The sequence below is a fragment of the Somniosus microcephalus genome, chromosome 8 (assembly GCF_052327205.1).
Source record: "Somniosus microcephalus isolate GS21.2 chromosome 8, FLI_Smic_1.0, whole genome shotgun sequence".
Lineage (NCBI taxonomy): Eukaryota > Metazoa > Chordata > Chondrichthyes > Squaliformes > Somniosidae > Somniosus > Somniosus microcephalus.
The window spans coordinates 64,467,937-64,489,688 of record NC_140994.1 but is presented as its reverse complement, the minus strand read 5'-3'; the positions used below and the strand labels follow the sequence as shown (position 1 = coordinate 64,489,688).

At 44.0% G+C, this 21,752-nt stretch overlaps 1 long non-coding RNA gene across 1 annotated transcript in view; it reads right to left on the bottom strand.

Moving 5' to 3' along the window:
• Positions 1 to 1,758: 1,758 nt before the first annotated feature.
• LOC147113577 (uncharacterized) overlaps positions 1,759 to 21,752 on the bottom strand; it is a 40,669-nt gene continuing 20,675 nt past the window's right edge. Inside the window, exons 2-4 of the long non-coding RNA XR_015079231.1 lie at positions 16,734 to 17,036; positions 12,182 to 12,233; positions 1,759 to 6,860 (exon numbers count right to left, since the gene is read on the bottom strand). This is a non-coding gene — a long non-coding RNA (uncharacterized LOC147113577). The remainder of the gene's footprint in view (positions 6,861 to 12,181; positions 12,234 to 16,733; positions 17,037 to 21,752) is intronic.

The window sequence follows — 21,752 nt, the reverse complement described above, 5'->3', positions numbered from 1 at the left end:
TTGACTATGGGTTGAGGTGTTCTGTTAAATCTTAAAAGGTCCTCTGACAAACGTCCCAGCATTTCTCACGCCCAGTGCTGCTAGGATACAAGTGACAGGAAATACAAGGGATGATGTTTTCCCGTTCTGACAAAAGGTCATCGACCTGAAACGTTAACTGTGTGTTTCTCTCTCCACAGATGCTGCCTGACCTGCTGAGTATTTCCAGCATTTTCTGTTTTTGTTTCAGATTTTCAGCATCCGCAGTATTTTGCTTATGTATTCCCGGGATTTGCATACCGTCACATTACACCCCCCATACGAGGGCACCTCACTTCCAATTTCCCGATTGCGGGCAAAGCGGAAACCCCTGTATGTCCAACATTACTTTCAGTGGGAAATTCTGGAAGTGGTGGGGGCAATCAGGAAGCCAGAAGAGCGTGTCGCAAATAATTTCCTGCCTCCAATCGAATAATACCGGAGAGTCGGCGCAACTCCAATGTAAAATCCAGGCCACGATGTAAGGAAATAATTCCATGTATGTGAGATTTACTTTCTAAAGTGTTGGCAGCAGTTGCTTAGGAAAAAACCAATACCAACAGGATACAAACCTAGCAGAAGTTTGCACCGGTGCCGGTAGTTGAAAAGGTTACCAGCTGGTTAAGGAACGGGTTATTGCTAACATGTGAGCGGTAGTTTGAATTTTATGTGATATTTGACCTCTTAATCATCCAAAACAATTGTCATATATCAATTTTGGACAAAGTATTCTTGAGGTAGCCGAGGGAGCCAAGCTTTGTGGTGTAAGTGATATCACATGACTGGTACTAAGTGCTCCATGTTGCCAATACCACAAACCAAATATGCTTACATGACACACCCGAGTCGAGATAAAAATCAAATGCTGTCAAGTCTATTGTTTCTAAGTTCAATACCTGTCTCCTTGGTATTTAACTGTTCATGCTCATACAAACCTCAACACAGGTACAGAGTGCAGCTGAAAATAAATTATAAAACATAAGCAGACACCAAAACCATAAAACAAAACCAAATAAATTACTTAAATTAAAAACTCAATACAGATATAGCCAATAATAAAATTCTATTAAAACTATAATGTGTCAGGAAGTGGGTGATGCAGTGGGTTTGATACATCATCGCTGGGATCTGAATTCACAGTCCTGCACAGTTTCAATCCCATGTCCTTGCCCAGAGCAGAGAACCGCCTCCACTTAACTGCCAATTTAAGGTGCTTTTTTGGCTTTGGTGCCCAGTGTGTATATTCCAGGAGTGTATATCAAGGAAGTTACATCCACCTACCTCCAACCAGTGATCTTTCACGTGTTAAAATTAATGGATAGAATATCACGGGCTGGGAGTGTACATTTTCCAACGTGCACTCTTGGAACTTGCCGGGAACGTCAAAGCAGGGAATTTTGCCTTTAATCCAGTCTCACTCCAGAGACTAGATGATCGATTGTAACTCTGTCTGCCCGGCAAAAGCGATCCGGTCGCAAGGTTATGATGACAGGGGGGAAGGTCGCACAAGGTTCCCCCCCCTGCATCTTAACTTATCAGAACATGTACAGGCAGGCCACGGACCCTAGACAGGCGAGGGCCTGCTTTAAATTCAAAAGTCACGGCCCAATGATCTTATTGGTGGTGCAACACCATTTTAACTGAAATATTTGGAGCAAGAGTGCGCCTCCAGTCCTTGGGCCTCCCAGCCTCATATCCCTGCCCCGCCCTCACCGGCCCCACAGCATTAACCACTTCAGGGACTATTCCCTTGGGTCCAAAGCATCCTCAGGCCCCCATCCCAATTTCTGTTCCCGCCTGCTGGCCCTGACATCACTCCCACCGGATTCAGGCAGGAGACACTTCTGCAGTATTCAAATTAGGTCTGGCAGTTAAAATGGCCTAGGCCTCATGCTAAACTCGCTGCAGAGGTTTTGCTCCCGCTCCACATTAAAAATCGATCCATCCTTAGGCGTGAGAAATGAATAAAGTGTTAGACTGGTGCATTAAGGATCCTTTTCTGAGGTTGTGGTTAAGACACATTGTTGGAGGAGACTAAAGGTGAGCCTTACTTTGCATTTAACTATTGTACCCGAGGTGGTACAATAATGAAGTTTCATTCTCTAGCAGTAACACCCCTCACCTTGATGAGCACAAAATTGACAAGAAACATTTAAAAAAAAAAACATGTTTATGTTTCCTTATAGAATCTTGTACATAAAAACACACACATCTTTAAATTCCAACAATTCAGCCTCTTCCCACAACAACCAGACAGTAAATGCTCAACAGAAACAGAAATTTAAACTTCAACATGAGTTTAATCTTAAACTTGATCAATTGAAATAACCACACTAGCTATTTGTCTAAAACTGTACAATTGCTTCAAAATGGAGGAGCTGCCAACACCAGCCTAGGGCAACTTTTAGCCACAACAAAATCAGAGGGTGTCAGTTATTTACTGATAAGCAGAACTATTTCTAATGAATAGTGGGGAAAGAAAACAATCCAAGATCAAAATATAACATACTGAAATACAAGAGCGATAATGTAATACCAGGAGACATTTAACAGTCTGCTCATCAAAATTGTTCATGCAAAGAGTAAAAGTTAGTAATATTGCAATATACAGTCCAGTCTTTTGAAAGACACACAGTGCAGAAGTATTAGTATTCAAACGTATCACACAAATTCCTCAGCAATAACATGAAAGCCAATTAAAGTAACTTGAACTGAACAGTAAATAAAAAGCAGATGAACTTATAAGAATACAAGCATTATAGGATAAATTCACCAGTTCCAATGAATTGACACAACAATGCAGTAGCCCTATCGCCGACCCACACCCCCTTTGAGTGCAGCACCCAACTAGGAGCATGGGCTCGGTAGAATTTACCTTTATATGCAGATAGACTACTTGGAACACTCATTCCACAAGCCCGAATATGGCTACCCAATGTCATTTTCCTTGGAATGCACATAACCAAAAATTACAATTGCAAATGAATTGATATAGAAGCAAAACAATACACAGAAGGAAATACTTAAAATCTGTGAAAGCAAGATAAAAACTAGAGCTGGCAACTACCCAGTGACAGTAGGAGTATTAATTCAAGAGTGGACACAACACAGGCTAGTCACAATCATAAGGAAGTGTCTATTATAGTCTGCAAACTATAGATCAGCCTTAAACTTCCGACTATGCAGGTAGACTACTATGCAGAATCCCAGTGTCCAACATTATTTAGGAATAAATTTAAATGAACCTAAACTGGATTAGAACTGGCTTAATTCAACAACCTTGGCTCAATAGTAAAAAGAATAATTACTACTATAATGTTTACATCCTTGAAATTATGCTGTGGGATGGTAGCCTACCATCAATGGATTGAAACAAAATTTCTTCCTCAGCTATTTTAGCAGAAGTGCTAACCTCTTTAAAATAGGTGTTTGTATGCTACGATCCCACAGGTAGTGTATACCCAGCCAGTACTGAATTATTTAAAGACAGTTTTGTATTGACATTCAGAAACAAAAAGAATAGTAATTCCACTATGCAATGTTGAGACTCAGCTAACAGAGTGACGATCAGCGGAGCACATCTGTGGGTTCCACCTGACTAGAAGTGCTTCCCCGTAAATTTAGATTTCTAATTTTTTTTTTAATGTGTACAGCGGAATGACTTTGCATTGTAGGTACTTGCTAACAATACATTCTTCCCTTTAGTAAAAGTATTTATAAATTAAAAAGGCAGATAAGCAGGATTTTGCATATATATCCACTATTTTTATATCAATATATACAGTCAAACTGTTATATTACTAGTGCTCTGTTAGTTTAACTGGGCGTTCTATGTGTTACAAAGATTGTTATAGCATATGATCAGCTATAACAAACTCAAGTCACATCTCCCAAGCTATTAGCAAACGTTGATAGGGAAATATTTAATTGCCGTCCCCTGATAAATAAGTAATTATAGCAGTTTATCGTCTCCTTCAATTTCACTAACTGAACTCATGCACCCATTAGTGTGAGTTCAATCAGTGAAATTGATGGGGTTAATGAAACAATTAACAGTTACCACTGCACAGAGTGTTTGACAAGAGTATGTACACATGGGTTCCACCTTGTCCATGTCCTACTTACATGTGTGCTTACCATCTGTGCCAAGCTTTTTCTGCATTTCGAACTGTACTTGCAATGCAGTTTACTGCTGGCCCATGCCAAGCACTCAAACAACCTTACAGCTCTTTTGTTGCTTATCATGCATACTTATACTCCAGCAGGGCACACATTAAAGCTGCAACTTACAACTGACACCCTTGTCACACACACATCTTAAAAAGGCTTCATGCATAAAATCATTGTAACATAACTCACCTACTTGATACATGCTCATATACTGACAAAGGTGGATGGCAGTAATAACTCCTCAACTTTGGGAAATCCAACAGTGCAATGACATTGGACAGCTGTCTTCGGCCGCTGTTGATATTCGGCGGAAAGGTTAATGAGAGTGCTGATCTGTACATCAGTTACCTCTTTGATACATGTATGGTCAGCACATTGGGAGGATACTGCAGATGATTCTTTGCTAGCTTATGAGGAGGCAGGGGCCAAAAATGCTGAGGGAGATGGGGAATTTGGCCACCACTGGTAGTTCCATGCCTATGGTGCAAGTTAGCTGCAGGTATCATTGCAGCAGGTGGCACAGATCTACAACTGGCTCCATCCTAACCTAGAGCCAGCAGAGGCAGTTCTTTTTGATCAATGATAAGTAAGTGTGCCAAATATAGCTGGTACCAAAGTGGTGGGTGCAGGCTCTGGTCCCAACTGATATCATTGGCAATGCCTTATGTTATCTTGTACCACTTCAGCCATGAAATGTATTTGTAGTGTTTCAAAACCAATCCCCATCATTCATTTTAACAGTAGCTTGCTAACTGCTGTGAGACTCTCTCTTTAAATGCCTCATCATTCCCTGAACTCCCGCAAAAGTTTGTATTGCAAGAGTTCCTTTTTCAAATCTCTTCCTGTTCTGCTCACAGTGAATTAGCAAATCATAATCAGCTACTTTAGGTTTGGCATTACTATTACATACCGTTAGGAAAAAGGAAACAAAAATTCTCTTTTAAAAAATTATAATCAAAGATGTCAACAAAATGAACTCAAGGCAGTACTAAAACATACTATAAAACTGGAAACTTAATTAAAAACCATTAAAAATCCTTGAACCCATTAAGAGTTCCATCACAAATGGAGCTTTCTTTTGGCCCACTTCGAAGGGATGACGGGAGCAGCCAGTCCATAGCAGATGGAAAAAATTTTTTTTTTTAAATCACACTATACTTTATTTCAATTAATTGTGATATTTCAAAGAAGCTATGGTTCTCTTTTGGTGAGACCATTTTAGACTGGTCTAAAAAGCCCGCAAGAAAACTGCGTTCAGCGCTAAAGTGGTGCAGGTCTGATTACAATGATATGAGCCAATCCCCTAGTGCCTGTTCTGCTCCTGCACTTTAGTGACCAGCAAGTATACTCTGTAGTGGTTATTAATAGTGGTTACTAACAATGGACGCAATAGTCCTCGACTCTGATTACTTTGTTAATACGATTGGGGAAGGAGTTGGGCGTCTTTATTCTTCTGAACAGAACCTTACTGCATATCATTAAATGAGGTGAAAAATCTCCATAATGGCCATATAAACTTCAGGTTTGATTTTGGAGATTAAAATAAAACAACTAGGAAAATCTCAACCGCAAATCCCAAGTACACGCTGCAGATCAATGTCCTCGAGCACCATAGGGTTCTAAACTACGTTGTGCCAGCACTGAAATGTCAAATTTTAAATTGTACACACTTTTTTCCCCCCAGACAATGCACTGTTAGCTTTTTTGCTATTTTTAATCAGACCAAGCTCAACTTTAAAAAGTTAAATTTTTCCTGTAAGGAAACCTTGAATTCCATGAGGGTTTTTTAAAATAAATAAGTTTCCATTACAGTATGTTTTAAATCTGATCCCACTGCAGTTGTGAGAAAGGCTTATCTAATGCTGATTGTGGTAACATCTGGTGAATCCTAGAAACCAGCTCTTAAAACTTTGACATGGGCAGAAAATACTACACTCATTAGGGGCTTTTGTTATAAAGAGTGCATTTTCGATATTTACTAATGAAAGTATTTACTCATTCAGAGAATAATTACAGGGCTATTACAGATGAACAATTAAAGTGCTGATAATGAGTGCACGCACTATAATTGGTCCAAAATTATTTTTACACTGAAGTAAATAAAGAAAAGAATTTTAATTGGAAGCTCCCATATAATTAATAAACAAACATAACACAGCACAATGCAAGTCTCTAAATACCATATCATCAAATTATTCTAGTCCATTTGTTTGAGAGTGTGGGAAAAAAACAGTTTTGTTTCCTTTCCAATTTTTGTCCCTCCCATGTTGCTGTTCACGGATGCCAGCAGCCATGCAAATACCTCACCCAAGTGGCCATTTTCATGTGTGACCTTGCATGGTACATGTTGGTGTGCTATTTGACCATACATGTCTAATTCTCTCTCCCCCAATGTCTACATGTACACTTCCTGGCAGGAATGACTGGATAGGAGTCAAAAGTGAGAACAGTGGCCATTTTTTTTCTTCCTCCTCCATAAACCAGCAGCATTGAGGCCCTTTGTATTGCATCTCTCATCTCCCAAGCTCAGAACATCCAATTCAGCACAGACCAGGGATCGAATGCGAGGCTTACCTGCATTGTATGGCTCAACATGGCACCAGGCAGTGTACTTGCCCACTAAGCTTTGACCAAATGTTCTTCAATAAAATACTGGGATTCTATAAATGCTTCTAAAGAAAAAGAAATTAAAGTTAATGCTACTATTCATTATTACAGGATGTATGCAGTAGTGCAGATCAAGAAGGCGGCTCACCACCACCTTCTCAAGGGCAATTAGGGATGGGCAATAAATACTGGCCTTGCCAGAGATACCCACATCCCGTGAATGAATTAAAAAAATAGCACTGATGTGATTCGATAGTGGTTCAGTTATGGAGGTGTTCGCTATGGTCCAGGGATGTTGAGTTACATGTGCATCCTCAACCAAGGTTTGGTTCAGTTTAGTGAACTGAACGAGTTCCACACTTGGGCCGGAATTTTCTGGGGTCTATGCAGGCGCGATTGGAGGCGGGTCGGGTGTAAAATTTGAAATCTCTTGCAGCGGGTCAGGAACCGCCGTCATCCCGCCCACACGTGCCTTTCCCTCGGGCACGTTTGCCAGCGCAGCAGCAACCTGAACGGCAGAGCTGGGCGAGCTAATTTAAATCATTATTAGGTACTTGTCAGACCCTTAAGCACATTTTTCACCCTACTGTTCAAATTTCCCTGGATGAGCACGGGAGTCACACAGCTCGGGAACCACATCTGTGAACCTGAGGCGGAAGTTGAGTGGCCATTGATCCAGCTCATTAGTGCACAGGATGAAATGTACAATAAAAACTCCAACCTCACAGCTGATCCCTTTCATAAGGCAGATGCTGTTGCTGACTGCATTGTCAGCACAGATTTAGCTTTCTAGAGGTTGCAAGTGTTTCCAGCAAAGTTGGGATCCACTGTCACCTCATTGGTGGAACCTATCAAACCATTGGCAGATTGCTTCCGTCATCTCTACTTGACCTGCCATCCATTCCATCAGTATGGGTGCCGTTTATACTGTCTCACCTTAGTCCTCAGAATCGGAGCACAATGAGCCTCAACACCAGCAGCACCAACACCAACCTTCTCCTCAACCACCTGATGCTGCGCAGGACAGAGGGCATCAGCGCAAAGCTGCACCGTGCCAGAGGTGATACCCCCAACACAGGGTATACAGGCAGAGGATGAGCTTCCTCAACATAACTGAGCAGCAGTGCCAAAGGAGGCTGAGACTATCGCGCCAGGTCATCACAGACATTTGCACATTGCTGGAGCAAGACCTGCAGCCCAGAGGAGCGGGTGCACACGCCTTACCAATGCTGTCAAAGTCACCAGCGCCCTCAACTTCTTTGTCTCAGGCTCCTTCCAGTGATCTGCAGCAGACATTTGTGGCATCTTGCAGTCGACTGCCCACAGATGCATCTCACAGGTCACCAATGCCCTGTTTGACAAGCAAGTCAATTATATCAACTTTGCCACTGATGAAGCCAGTGTTACTGAGTGGGCGCTCAGCTTTGCCACTCTGGCTGGCTTCCCACAGGTTCAGGGAGTCATTGACTGCACACATGTGGCCATCAGGGCACCCCATCAGAACCCAGGAATCTTTGTCAACCACAAGGGCTTCCACTCCCTCAATGTGCAGCTGGTCTGCACCCATAGGAAGATCATCATGCATGCGTGCACAAAATTCCCTGGCAGCTGCCATGATTCATTCATCCTGCGCCAGTCCACCCTCTCAGCTCTTTGCTCCTCCAAACAGACTTTCCGGCTGGCTGCTTGGAGACAAGGGCTATCCACTGAAGACGTGGCTCATGATACCTTGAGGAGGCCAAGTACTGAGGCCGAGGAGAGATATAATAAGAGCCACATGTCCACGAGATGTATTACAGAGCAAACAATAGGTATGCTGAAAATACGCTTCAGATGCCTTGACTGATCTGGAGGAGCCCTTCAGTCTGCACCAGCCAGGGTCTCCAGAATCATCATAGCGCAGCAGTGAGGATTAGCGCTGCATGAGGAGCAAGGCACTGAGCTCACAGCCTCCTCAGAGGAGGAGCAGCAGGAGGAGGGGCATCAGCTGGAAGATGAGGAAGAGGAGGAGGAAGAACCTGTGGCCCAGATCCCACCAGCACTTGAGCACATTGCTGCCCGGGAGGCCAGGAAGGGGCTCATCATGGCCTGATTTACTTAACTTTACGCAGTACACCCATATGGCTGCTCATGCTGCGCCAGGCTGGCACCACCCCACAGCATCACCATAAAGCATCTCTACAATGACCAAGCCATTCTTTTCACACTGACCATCATTGTTGGAGGTACCGTTATATCTCACCATTCACTCCAACTCACTAAGCCACTTCCAAAGTTGCACACAAATTTGTCCATGACCGGAAAGTGGTGAAAATAAAGAATTTTATCTGTGATATCACAGTAATGGAAAATTTACAGAAACATTTAATAAAACACCCAAGTAGCTAAACTTGTGAATCTACTTATGTCATTTTTCTCTTACACATGCTTCTACGAGGTGCTACCCCTGTGGCTTCAGCAGAGGTGGAGGCAGCCTCCTCACTTTCCTGCAGCAACTGCTTAGACACTCCTCTGGGTTTTGGAGCCTCTGATGGCTCCACCAAAGTCTGCTCCACCTGCGACTGTGCAAGGGCAGACTTGGCCATCGTGATCCGAGGAGGCATCTGGGGCTCTGACTGAGGGGGGTGGAGGGTGGCAATGAGGGAGAAGTGTGAGCGCATTGAGAGGAGCCCCCACTTCCATGTCCCCCTCTCACCATCATCTATCTCATGGGCCGCCTGCACTTCCCTGCTAACAAGGAGCTGGAGAGCACCTTGCTGCACATCATTGGGGCCATGAGGACCCACGTCTACGCTGACATCCCTCCGAGAGAGGACGTCTATGAGCCTCTGCCATTCTCCACAGAGAGCATGTGCTCCTGTGAGTGGCAGATTAGCTGCTCCATGCAGGTGGCCATCCTATCCATGGAAGAGCCTACAGTTGCTATCACCTGCGACACAGTGCTGCTCATGTTGGAGACAGAAACATAGAAGATAGGAGCAAGAGTAGGCCATTCGGCCCCTCGAGCCTGCTCCGCCATTCAATGCGATCATGGCTGATCATCCAAATTCAGTACCCTGCCCCTGCCTTCTCCCCATATCCCTTGATCCCCTTAGCCTTAAGAAATATATCTAACTCCTTCTTGAATATATTTAATGAATTGGCCTCAACTGTCTTCTGTGGTAGAGAATTCCACAGGTTCACCACTCTCTGGGTGAAGAAATTCCTCCTCATCTCAGTCCTAAATGGCTTAACCCTTATCCTTAGGCTGTGACCCCTGGTTCTGCACTCCCCCGCCATCGGGAATAGCCTTCCTGCATCTAGTCTGTCTAGTCCTGTTAGAATTTTATAAGTTTCAATGAGATCCCCTTTCATTCTTCTAAACTCTAGCGAATATAAGCCTAATCGACCCAATCTCTCTTCATACGTCATTCCTGCCATCCCAGGTAACAGTCTGATGAATCTTCGCTGCACTCCCTCCATGGCAAGAACATCCTTCCTCAGATAAGGCGACCAAAACTGCACACAATACTCACCAAGGCCCTGTACAACTGCAGCATGACATCCTTGCTCCTGTGCTCGAATCCTCTCGCTATGAAGGCCAACATACCATTTGCCTTCTTAACCGCCTGCTGCACCTGCATGCTTACCTTCAGCAACTGGTGCACAAGGATCCCCAGGTCTCGTTGCACTTCCCCTTTTCCCAATCTATTGCTGTTCAGATAATAATCTGCCTTCCTGTTTTTGCCACCAAAGTGGATAACCTCGCATTTATACTGCATTTGCCCAATCGCCCAACCTGTCCAAATCGTACTGGAGTTTCTCTGCATCCTCCTCACAGCACACATGCCCACCCAGCTTTGTGTCATCTGCAAACTTGGAGCCATTACATCTAGTTCCCTCGTCTAGATCATTAATATATATTGTGAATAACTGGGGTCCTAGCACCGATCCCTGCGGTACCCCACTAGTCACTGCCTTCCACTCGGAAAAAGACCCATTTATTCCAACTCTTTGCTTCCTGTCTGCCAACCAGTTTTCTATCCAAGTCAGTACCTTGCCCCCAATTAACTTTGCACGCTAGTCTCTTATGCGGGACCTTATCGAAAGCCTTCTGAAAGTCCAAATACACCACATCCACTGGTTCTCCCTTATCTATTCTACCAGTTACATCCTCAAAAGATTCCAGTAGATTAGTCAAGCATGATTTACCTTTTGTAATCCATGTTGACTTTGTCCGATCCTGTCACTGTTTTCCAAGTGCTCTGCTATTACATCTTTTATAATGGACTCTAGCATTTTCCCCACTACCGATGTCAGGCTTACTGGCTATAATTCCCCGTTTTTTCTCGACCACCTTTTTTAAATAGTGCGGTTAGATTAGCTACCCTCCAATCCATGGGAACTGTTCCAGAGTCTATAGAATTTTGGAAGATGACCAGCAATGCATCTACTATTTCTTGGACCACTTCCTTAAGTACTCTAGGGTGTAGATTATCAGGCCCTGAGGATTTATCGGCCTTCAATCCCATCAATTTCCCTACCATCATTGCCCTACAAATACTGATTTCATTCAGTTCCTCCATCTCATTAGACCCTTTGTTCCACGACATCTCTGGGAGTTTATTTGTGTCCTCCTTTGTGAAGACAGAACCAAAGTATGTATTTAATTGATCTGCCATGTCTTTGTTCCCCATTATAAATTCCCCTAGACTGTGCAAGTGGACTCCTCCACTCTCTGGACATTTGCAGACATCGTGGTCGCAAAACCTGTCAAAGCCTCCTGTACTTCTTGCTGCACCTCCAGGAACGTCCTCTTTCTGGATGGCCCCTGAGGCACAGCGTCTGCATGCAGCTGAGCAGAGCTTAGAGTGTCCTGCGCCCTCCAGCGAGGTGTCTCCACTGCTGTCCCTGTCTCCACCATCTCTCTTGCTCACTTGTCTACTATATCTCGCATGGGACCCACCAAGGTGTAATTATCTGTGCTGGTACTGGGAGCGTTTATGTCTGGTGATGGTGCACCCTCAGAGGCTAGATGCTGCTCTGAGGAGTCGTCTTCCTCTTCCTCCTGGACAGTTTGGGGGGGGGGGGGTGGCTCTTGATAGACCTGTGGGAGAGTAAAGAACATAACAACATAAGAAATAGGAGCAGGAGTAGGCCAATCGGCCCCTCGGGCCTGCTCCACCATTCAATAAGATCATGGCTGATCTGATCCTAACCTCAAATCTACTATCACTCTCCATCCCACCCGAACCCATGTGATCTCCCGGGAGAGGCGAAAAACCAGATAAAAAAACCCAATGGCCAATTTGGGAGAAAAAATCTGGGAAATTCCTCTCCGACCCATCTAGGCGATCGATACTCGTCCAGGAGATCACGCTGTCCCTATATTTTCTACAGTACTTACCTTCTGTAAAGGCGATCTCCACCGTAGCCAGGAACAGCAATAAAACCATCTCCTGAAATCAAACACAGAATTAGAACACAAGAAGTAGGAGCAGAACCAGGCTACACGGCCCCTGGGCCCGCTCCGCTACCCACAGGGCCATGACCATTCCGAACCTAGACTCGTGTCCAATTTCCTGCCCGCTCCCCGTAACCCTCAATTCCCTTTACTTCTAGGAAACTGACTATTTCTGTTTTAAATTTATTTAATGATGCAGCTTCCACAGCTTTCTGGGGCAGCAAATTCCACAAACCTACCACCCTCTGAGTGAAGAAGTTTCTCCTCATCTCAGTTTTCAAAGAGCAGCCCCTTATTCTAAGCCCCTAGTTCTAGTTTCACCCATCATTGGGAACATCCTCACCGCATCCACCCGATCAAGCCCCTTCACAATCTTATATGTTTCAATAAGATTGCCTCTCGTTCTTCTGAACTCCAATGAGTAGAGTCCCAATCTACTCAACCTCTCCTCATATGTCCATCCCCTCATCCCCGGGTTTAACCGAGTGAACCTTCTTTGTACTGCCTCGAGAGCAAGTATGTCTTTTCTTAAGTATGGACACCAAAACTGTATGCAGTATTCCAGGTGTGGTCTCACCAATACCTTGTACAACTGCAGCAATACCTCCCTGTTTTTATATTCTATCCCCCGAGCAATAAAGGCCAACATTCCATTGGCCTTCTTAATCACTTGCTGCACCTGCATACTAACTTTTTGAGTTTCGTGCACCAGGACCCCCAGATCCCTTTGTACTACAGTACTTTCCAGTTTCTTGCCATTAAGATAATAACTTGCTCAATAATTTTTCCTGCCAAAGTGCATAACCTCACACTTTCCAGTATTGTATTCCATCTGCCAAATCTCTGCCCACTTACTTAGCCTGTCTATGTCCCTTTGCAGGTTTTTTATGTCCTCCTCACTCACTACTTTCCCTCCCATCTTTGTATCATCTGCCAACTTTGATATGTTACACTCGGTCCCCTCCTCCAAATCGTTAATATAGATTGTAAAGAGTTGGGACACAGCACTGACCCCTGCGGAACACCACTAGTTACTGATTGCCAGTCTGAGAATGAACCATTTATCCCAACTCTCTGCTTTCTGTTAGAGAGCCAATCCTCCACCCACGCCAGAATATTACCCCCAATCCCGTGATTTTTTATCTTGAGCAATAATCTTGTGTGGCACCTTGTCAAATGCCTTTTGGAAGTCTAAATACACTACGTCCACTGGTTCCCCTTTATCCACCCTGTATGTTACTTCCTCAAAGAATTCAAGCAAATTGGTCAAACAACACTTCCCCTTCATGAAACCATGCTGAGTTTGTCCTATTAAATTATGTTTATCCAAATGTCCCATTACTGTCTCCTTAATAATGGACTCTAAAATTATACCAACCATAGATGTTAGGCTAACAGGTCTATAGTTTCCAGCCTTCTGCCTACTACCCTTTTTAAATAAGGGTGTTACATTAGCAGTTTTCCAATCTGCCAGGACCTTTGCCGAGTCCAGGGAGTTTTGGAAAATTATTACCAATGCATCCACAATCCCTACCGCCACTTCCCTCAAGACCCTAGGATGTAAGCCATCAGGTCCAGGGGATTTATCCGCCTAGAGTCCCATTATTTTACCAAGTACCACTTCCTTAGTGATTTTAATCGTATTTAGCTCCTCCCCCCCCCCAGAGCCCCCTGTTTGTCCAGTGTTGGGATATTCTTAGTGTCCTCTACCGTAAAGACTGATACAAAATATTTGTTCAGCGTTTTTGCCATCTCCATGTTTCCCACCATTAATTTCCCGGTCTCATCCTCTAAGGGACCAACATTTACTTTAGCCACCCTTTTTCTTTTTATATAACTATAGAAACTTTTGCTATCTGTTTTTATATTTTTTGCTAATTTACTTTCGTAATCTATCTTCCCTTTCTTAATCAATCTTTTAGTTATTTTTTGCTGTGTTTTAAAGACTTCCCAATCTTCTATCCTCCCACTAGATTTGGCTACCTTATATGCCCTTGTTTTTAGTCGGATACTATCCTTAATTACTTTACTTAGCCACGGATGGCTATCTTTTCTTTTACACCCTTTTTTCCTCAGTGGAATATATATTTTTTGGAAGTTGTAAAATAACTCCTTAAATGTACACCACTGATCGTGTACCGTCTTACCCTTTAATCTATTTTCCCAGTCCACTCTAATCAATTCCGCTCTCATTCCTTCATAGTCTCCTTTATTCAAGCTCAGCACGCTTGTTTGTGATCCAATCTTCTCACCCTCGAATTGAATATGGAATTCAACCATGTTATGGTCACTCATTCCAAGGGGATCCTTTACTAGGACATTTTTAATTAATCCTGTCTCATTACACAGGACCAAATCTAAGGTTGCTTGCCCCCTGGTCGGTTTAGTTACATACTGCTCAAGAAACCCATCCCTAATACACTCAATGAACTCATCCTCAAGGCTGCCGTGCCCAATTTGATTTGTTCAGTTAATATGATAGTTAAAATCCCCCATAATTATAGCTGTTCCCTTATTACAAGCCTCAACTATTTCCTGATTAATACTCCGTCCAACAGAGTTGCAACTGTTCGGAGGCCTATAGACTACGCCCACTACTGTTTTTTCCCCCTTATTATTCCTTATCTCCACCCAAACAGTTTCACTATCCTGCTCCTTTGACCCAATATCATTTCTCTGTATTATAGTGATTCCTTCCTTTATTAACATAGCCACCCCACCTCCCCTTCCTTCCTGCCTGTCCTTCCTGATTGTTAAATAACCTGGTATGTTTAATTCCCAGTCATGGTCACCCTGCAGCCATGTTTCTGTAATGGCCACAAGATCATACCCATATGTAGTTATTTGTGCCATTAACTCATCCATTTTGTTACGAATGCTACGTGCATTCAGATAAAGAACTTTCAAATATGTTTTGTGACACTTAGTTCCTGTTTTTTCCCTTTTTACTACTTTACCTTTTACTCCATACCTTCTGTCCCTTCCTGACATGTTCTGTTTTTTAATTCCCCCACTACGTTCTGTTTTTTAATTCCCCCACTACTACCTAAGTCTATGACCTTCTCCGTTGTCATTTTTATTATTTGCTCTCTAGAAACCTCCCCCCCACTAATTAGTTTAAAGCCCGCTCTACAGCCCAAGTTATATGATTCGCCAGGACTCTAGTCCCAGCACTGGCCAAGTGGAGTCCGTCCCAACAGAACAGCTCCCTCCTGTCCCAGTACTGGTGCCAGTGTCCCAAGAAGCAAAACCCATTTTTCCCACACTAGTCTTTGAGCCACGCATTTAACTCTTTAATTTTATTTATCCTAGCCAAATTCGCTCGTGGCTCAGGTAATAATCCAGAGATTATTACCCTTGAGGTTCTGTTTTTTAATTTGACCCCTAGCTGCTCATATTCCTTTAACAGAACCTTCTTCCTTGTCCTATCTACGTCGTTTGTACCAACATGGACCAGGACAACTGGATCCTCCCCCTCCCACTCCAAGTTTCTTTCCAGCCCAGAAGAGATGTCCTTAACCCTGGCACTGGGCAGGCAACACAGCCTTCGGGACTCCCGCTCTTGACTGCAGAGAACCCTATCTATCCCCCTAATGATACTATCCCCTACCACTACAACATTTCTTTTTACTCCCCCCACTTGAATGGCCCCCTGTTCCACGGTGCTGTGGCCAGGTTGCTCATCCTCCCTGCAGTCCCCGCTCCCGCCCTCACAGGGAGTAAGAACCTCGAACCTGCTTGACAAGAGCAAGGGCTGCGGCTCCTTCAACACTACCTCCTGGATCCCTGTACCTGTCTCACTCGTAGTCACACTGTCCTGTCCCTGACCACAGACTACATCTGCATTAATTAATTTCATAGGTGTGACTACCTCCTGAAACAGAGTCTAGGAACTTCTCCCCCTCCCTGATGTGTCGCAGTGTCTGAAGCTCGGTCTCAAGCTCTTTAACACGGAGCTTGAGTTCCTCTAGCAGCAAACACTTATCGCAAATGTAATCACCGTGAGCCTCAATGGGGTCCACCAGCTCCCACATTTCACAACAGTAACACATCACCTGTTCACCCATATCTATGTAATTAATTAAATTTCTTATTATTAGTTATGAAGACCCTCTGCCCCGATATAGATGATAATATTACACCACTATTTAATAGGACTTACCAACTTAAAGGTATAGAAGAGAAGAGGACCTACCAACCAGCTGATCACCAACCTCCCTTTTGAATGCTGTCTGTGGAGCCTGTCCGGTTGAATTGTCTCGCTGCTCCGCTTCCGCAGTGCTGGATTAGCCTGAGAGTGGGAAGCAAAACAGAGCAAAAACACCCCCTCACCTCCCACTTGCCCGAACTCTCCCACTTACCAAACTCTGCTTACACTCAATGCCACCGCACTCAGCACTGCTGCACTAAGCCCGCCCCTTTTTAAACCCGGATTCTACTTCCGGTTTAAACTCCCCAACAGCTTAATTTACTCTAAAAAAAAAATTAAACTTACTTCAAATAATTAACTTTTGAGTTAGATATGTCCTTGAAGAATGGGTACAGATACCATTATGCACATGATGACCATTCACTGGCTGCTGACATCAGTCCCCATATGAGTGACTGCTGTATGCCATGTGGTTGTATGAGATGTAATTCTTTCACCAGGTTGCTGAGATGTCCCCCTCCCTCCGTCTCCCACCTCCAGCTGCTCGGTAACTCCAGAGACTTCCAAGGCAGCCTCCTCTGCTGTTAAGGTAGCCAATGATGAAGGGCCATCTCCGGTTCTCTCCCTCTCCTTGTGGGCTCTCTTTTCCTACAAGGAGGGAAAGAAAAGAAGGTTAAGTGAGAGTGATGGAATGAGTGCAAGGAATAAATGGGTTACATCTGTAGAGGGTGACTATGATAGTGTGGGATGGCAATGCCAAGTGGCCTCCTTGTGTGTTATTAGTTGGTATGATTGCACGAGGATGAGGGTGAGTGTGAGGGGTGGCTAGTGAGAGGAGGATGTGATAATGTAGAGAGAGAGAGAGAGAGAGAGAGAGAGATGGATGGGTGGACGTGCAAGGTATGATGGTGTGAGTAATGATATGCAGTAGGGTTGGGAAGGCAGAGTGATGGGGATGTGATGAGAGGCACAGCAGGATGAAGTTGAGTGTGGCTTTGCACTCACCTTTCCTGATCTAATCAGAACATTGAAATGTTTGCGACACTGCACCCAGGTCCTCCTGACAACATCCCTGCTGTTGACCTCCTCTGCTATTTGGAGCCAGGCTCCTTTTGTCTCCTGGGGAGGTCTCTTCCACCAATTAGAAGGGAAGAGGGCCTTCCTGCATGCTCTCACTCCCTCCACAAGTATATGGAGAGAGTCATCGTAGAATCTGGGTGCAGCCCTCTGCCACTGTGCAGTCATGTTTGGCACTCTTTGTAGCAGTCCAATTGTGCTGCCTACACTATCCTAGATGAACCTTCAAATGCAATGTGGCCATGGCCCCTTTAAATATTCCAGCTGAAAACGTGTCATTGCTGACATCATCAGACCCGCACCATTTAATTGGGCCGGGTAATGCACAGGACGGCCTGAATAGGCCCCATTAACGGAAAGTTGATCTCAGGGGTGGCATGGGAAGAAGAACGGGGTCACGACCCGCCATGGCGACCACCTGCACCCGATCCACGCAGGTACAGAAAATTCCGGCCTTGAACTCATCTCTTAAACTCCCCTTTGCTACATCTCCCTATTTTCAAAAGTACCCTTAAAACCTACTTCTTTGCCAGCACCATCGATCACCTCCCCTAATTTCTGTCCTGCTTGGGTCTGAAACTTTGAAGTGATTTGGGACATTTTGCTTTGTTAAAATGTGCTGTATAAATGTAAGTAATCCTTTAACTTTCATGATGTATCGCCCTCAATGATTGACAGCCAATCTTACAAACTCAAGGTAAACAGGCAGTCAGGGTCTTTGTTTAAAATATTGAAACTTAACTTCAAAATGAAAAGGTTTTTTTGGGGAACCATGATTGTGTGGCTGCCGATTTATATTCTTGGTTTTCTCCCCCTTTCCCTTGCTTTACTTTCTGACACCATTAAAGAAAAGACTTGCATTTATATAGCGCCTTTCATGACCTCAGGACATCCCAAAGCGCTTTACAGCCAATGAAGTACTTTTTGAAGTGTAATCACTGTTGTAATGTAGGAAACGTAGCAGCCAATTTGCACACAGCAAGCTCCCACAAACAGCAATGTGATAATGACCAGATAATCTGCTTTTTTGGAATGTTGATTGAGGGATAAATATTGGTCAGGACACCAGGGAGAACACTTTCCTGCTGATCTTCAAAATAGTGCCACGGGATCTTTTACGCCCACCGGAGAGCGCAGACGGGCTACCAACTGAGCCACAGCTGACACTGACTTGACATTGACATCTTACAGGTGACACTAACTCAGCACAAAGCTCACTCAGTAAACTCACTACACGGGAAGAGTTCCATGCATTAAAAAAAACTTATGAAGATTATGGCTTTTTAAAAAAATTACAGGGTTGAAATCACTGCAGGGAATTCCAATAGGCAAATGCTTAACCCACTTATGACATTCCTTTGCTATTAGGACAGTGTTACCTACATAGGTCACAGGTAACAGGTTTACATATGAAATACGAAAGCACTTATTGAATTTAATATTTAGATAATTAATATATAATTTTGCCAGAGCAACAAAAACATTCTAAAATATGACCTTTAGCAAGAACAAAACAAGGAATATGTCCTTCACTTAACTTATGGGCTTTAACCATTCTTCCATGGTGAAGTATATAAAATTAGGACTTTTTTTTTTTTTTTTTTGCAGCTTTAGGTAGCAAATTGATGTCTGCATCAGAATTTAGTGCCATACTGTTCAAACACAATTATGTGAATCATTTTATGTCATCACACTTTAGCTCATATCACTGCATGATAGTGTTAGGTACCAAATTAGGATACAACTACTATCTTGTCACAGTAGGGACCAACATTATGCACAACTCCAGCAGCAAGAAATTATAGTAAAATGCAGCAGATGCTGGAAATCTGAAATAAAAACAGAAAACGCTAGAAACACTCAGCAGGTCAGGCAACACCTAGAGAGAGAAAAGCTGTTTTTCTCTGCACAGATGCTACCTGACTTGCTGAATATTGCCAGCATGCTCTGTTTATAAGCCAGAAAACGATCCTGAACTGTGATTTTCAAACAACTAACGTAGGTCCACAATTCTGCCAAGTTGAAAGAGAAGTTTCTTCCACTGGAGTAAGGGAGTCAGATTTAATGCAAACACAAGGAGATGGCTCAAGGACACTGGCCCTTCAATATCCAGACTAAAAAGCACCAGCATAAACATACTTTTGGACTGATTTGTGAGCATGAATACAGCAGGACTGAGCAGAAACAAGAAGTTTCCAAGCTAATGAGACTGAATATTGTGATTTATCTTTACAACTCAAGACTAAAAAAAAGTTACTGATGTGGTCTCTGTTACCTTGATGCTGGTTACCAACACTAGACTGCACAATCACTAGTTAAGAGTGAAAGCCAAATCAAAGTCTAAAGAGCTGTCCTGAACGGCACTATTTCAGTTTAATTCTCAAATACCAAACTTTATCCAATTTGGATCATTCTGAAAGAGGGTAGGAGAGAGAAGCGTCTGCATCCAGTGTGCAAGTTCTATAACTGGATGGAGTCATTGCTTCAAAATATGGCACACACATTGAGGACTGAAGTTTTGAAATAGACCCTTTAAGGAATGATTGATTATGTGTTCAGTGATTATGTGTTCAGTGTTTTCCTGATCAAGAGCTCCAGGACTGTTGCATATGTGGTGCCCAAAGGAATTATGCCAAATGTTAACTCAATCAGTGTCACTGGTAATGGATTTACCCCATTATACTTCTAGTAACTGGTTTTGTGGATTTGGCATTGAAATCATGAGCCACAGCTTCCAGACATGCTTCCGCTATCTGAGAAAGAAAGAATGACATTATTACATAGAAGAGTTCCCCAAAGACGTCAATCACCTACTAGCTACGCACCAGTCAGTTCTCTTGACTGGGCTTGAACTAAATCCAGAGACTGCCTTTATTAAGGCAATAAGAGAAGTTATGCTGACTTTTGATACTATGGGCTCGATTTTCATTGTGCCGTGGAGTCAGGTTTGGAGGCATGCGGGGAGTTAAATTCCCGAAAATCGGGGGTCCCGACCCCATCCCGCCTCTGTTGTGTATGTACCTTTAAGGAAATAACTGGTCTCAGACTGCAGTACCGGCAGTGACCACCCCTGTATAAAAGGCCCAAGCAGGCTTCTGTAGTTTGTTTCCAGGTTGTCTCCATTCAGTAAAGACTTGTTATAATCAACTCCTGCAGTCCGTGTCTCAATTATACACGGACATAATACTGGCGACGAGTAAGAAACGAACTTACCTGCAACTCGGCAGCACCTCAGACGACGTTATTGAAGGTCGAAGCCAGAAGAAAAAAAAAATAATCCAAAGGAATTCGAGAAACGGGCGTCGACCGTGGGCAACCGCCCTCCAAATCATCGAATTGAAAAGTTGCAGGAGAGACTGTCGAGAGCCAGGCTTGGTTCTCCAGTCTGTGGTTTCCCAGCTAATCGGGCTGGTGGCAGGTAGTGCACTGATCCTTCCTGGGCTGCGGCAGGCTAGAGCTCGATCGGGTGGCTCTGCAACGGGGCCGGGCAGCGAGTCGGGAAGCAAAGAGAGAGAGAGAGAGAGAGAGAGACACACACAGGGCGCGGCCGGTGCTTCGAAGCCGGGCAGCGTTCGGACCTAAGAAGAGGGAGGGAAGTGTCCCAGAGGGTCCGCTCCACGACGGGAACGGTTCTTCAATTAACGGAGCAAATGTTGAAGTGCGATAGAAAAATTAAAATACCGCGGAGAGCGGCGTTGGCAGCAGCGATCGGGGAGGCGCGAAGACCATAGGGCGTCGCCATTACAGGATAGTAAAATAAATATAATCGCCAGCAACAGCGTTGGCAGCAGCGGCGGGAAAGCGCAGGAGGCGCCATCTTAACTCGGCGGGGAAGAAGGAAAAGCGCGGGAGGCGCCATCTTAGATTTTCAAGATGCCAAAGACTGGCGATATCACTGCCTTCGATAATGCAATAGAAGACTGGACCACGTATGTGGAAAGAGTCGAGGTATATTGCGAGGCAAACGAAATAGCCGATGAGAAAAAGGCATCGGTATTGCTAAATTTAATGGGCGCAAGAACGTACGGCCTATTGCGGGACCTGATTACTCCAGCCAAACCAAAGGCGAAGAGTTTTAACGAAATTGTTGCTATCCTACAGGAACACCTAAATCCTACACTGCTGCTGATAGCAGAAAGATTTAAATTCCACAGGAGAAACCAGCATAAAAATGAGAGCAATGCTGATTATCTTACGGAACTACGCAAGCTATCAAAGCACTGCCAATTCGGAGCAGGACTGGCAGATACCTTACGGGACAAATTTGTCTGTGGACTCCTGAGTGAA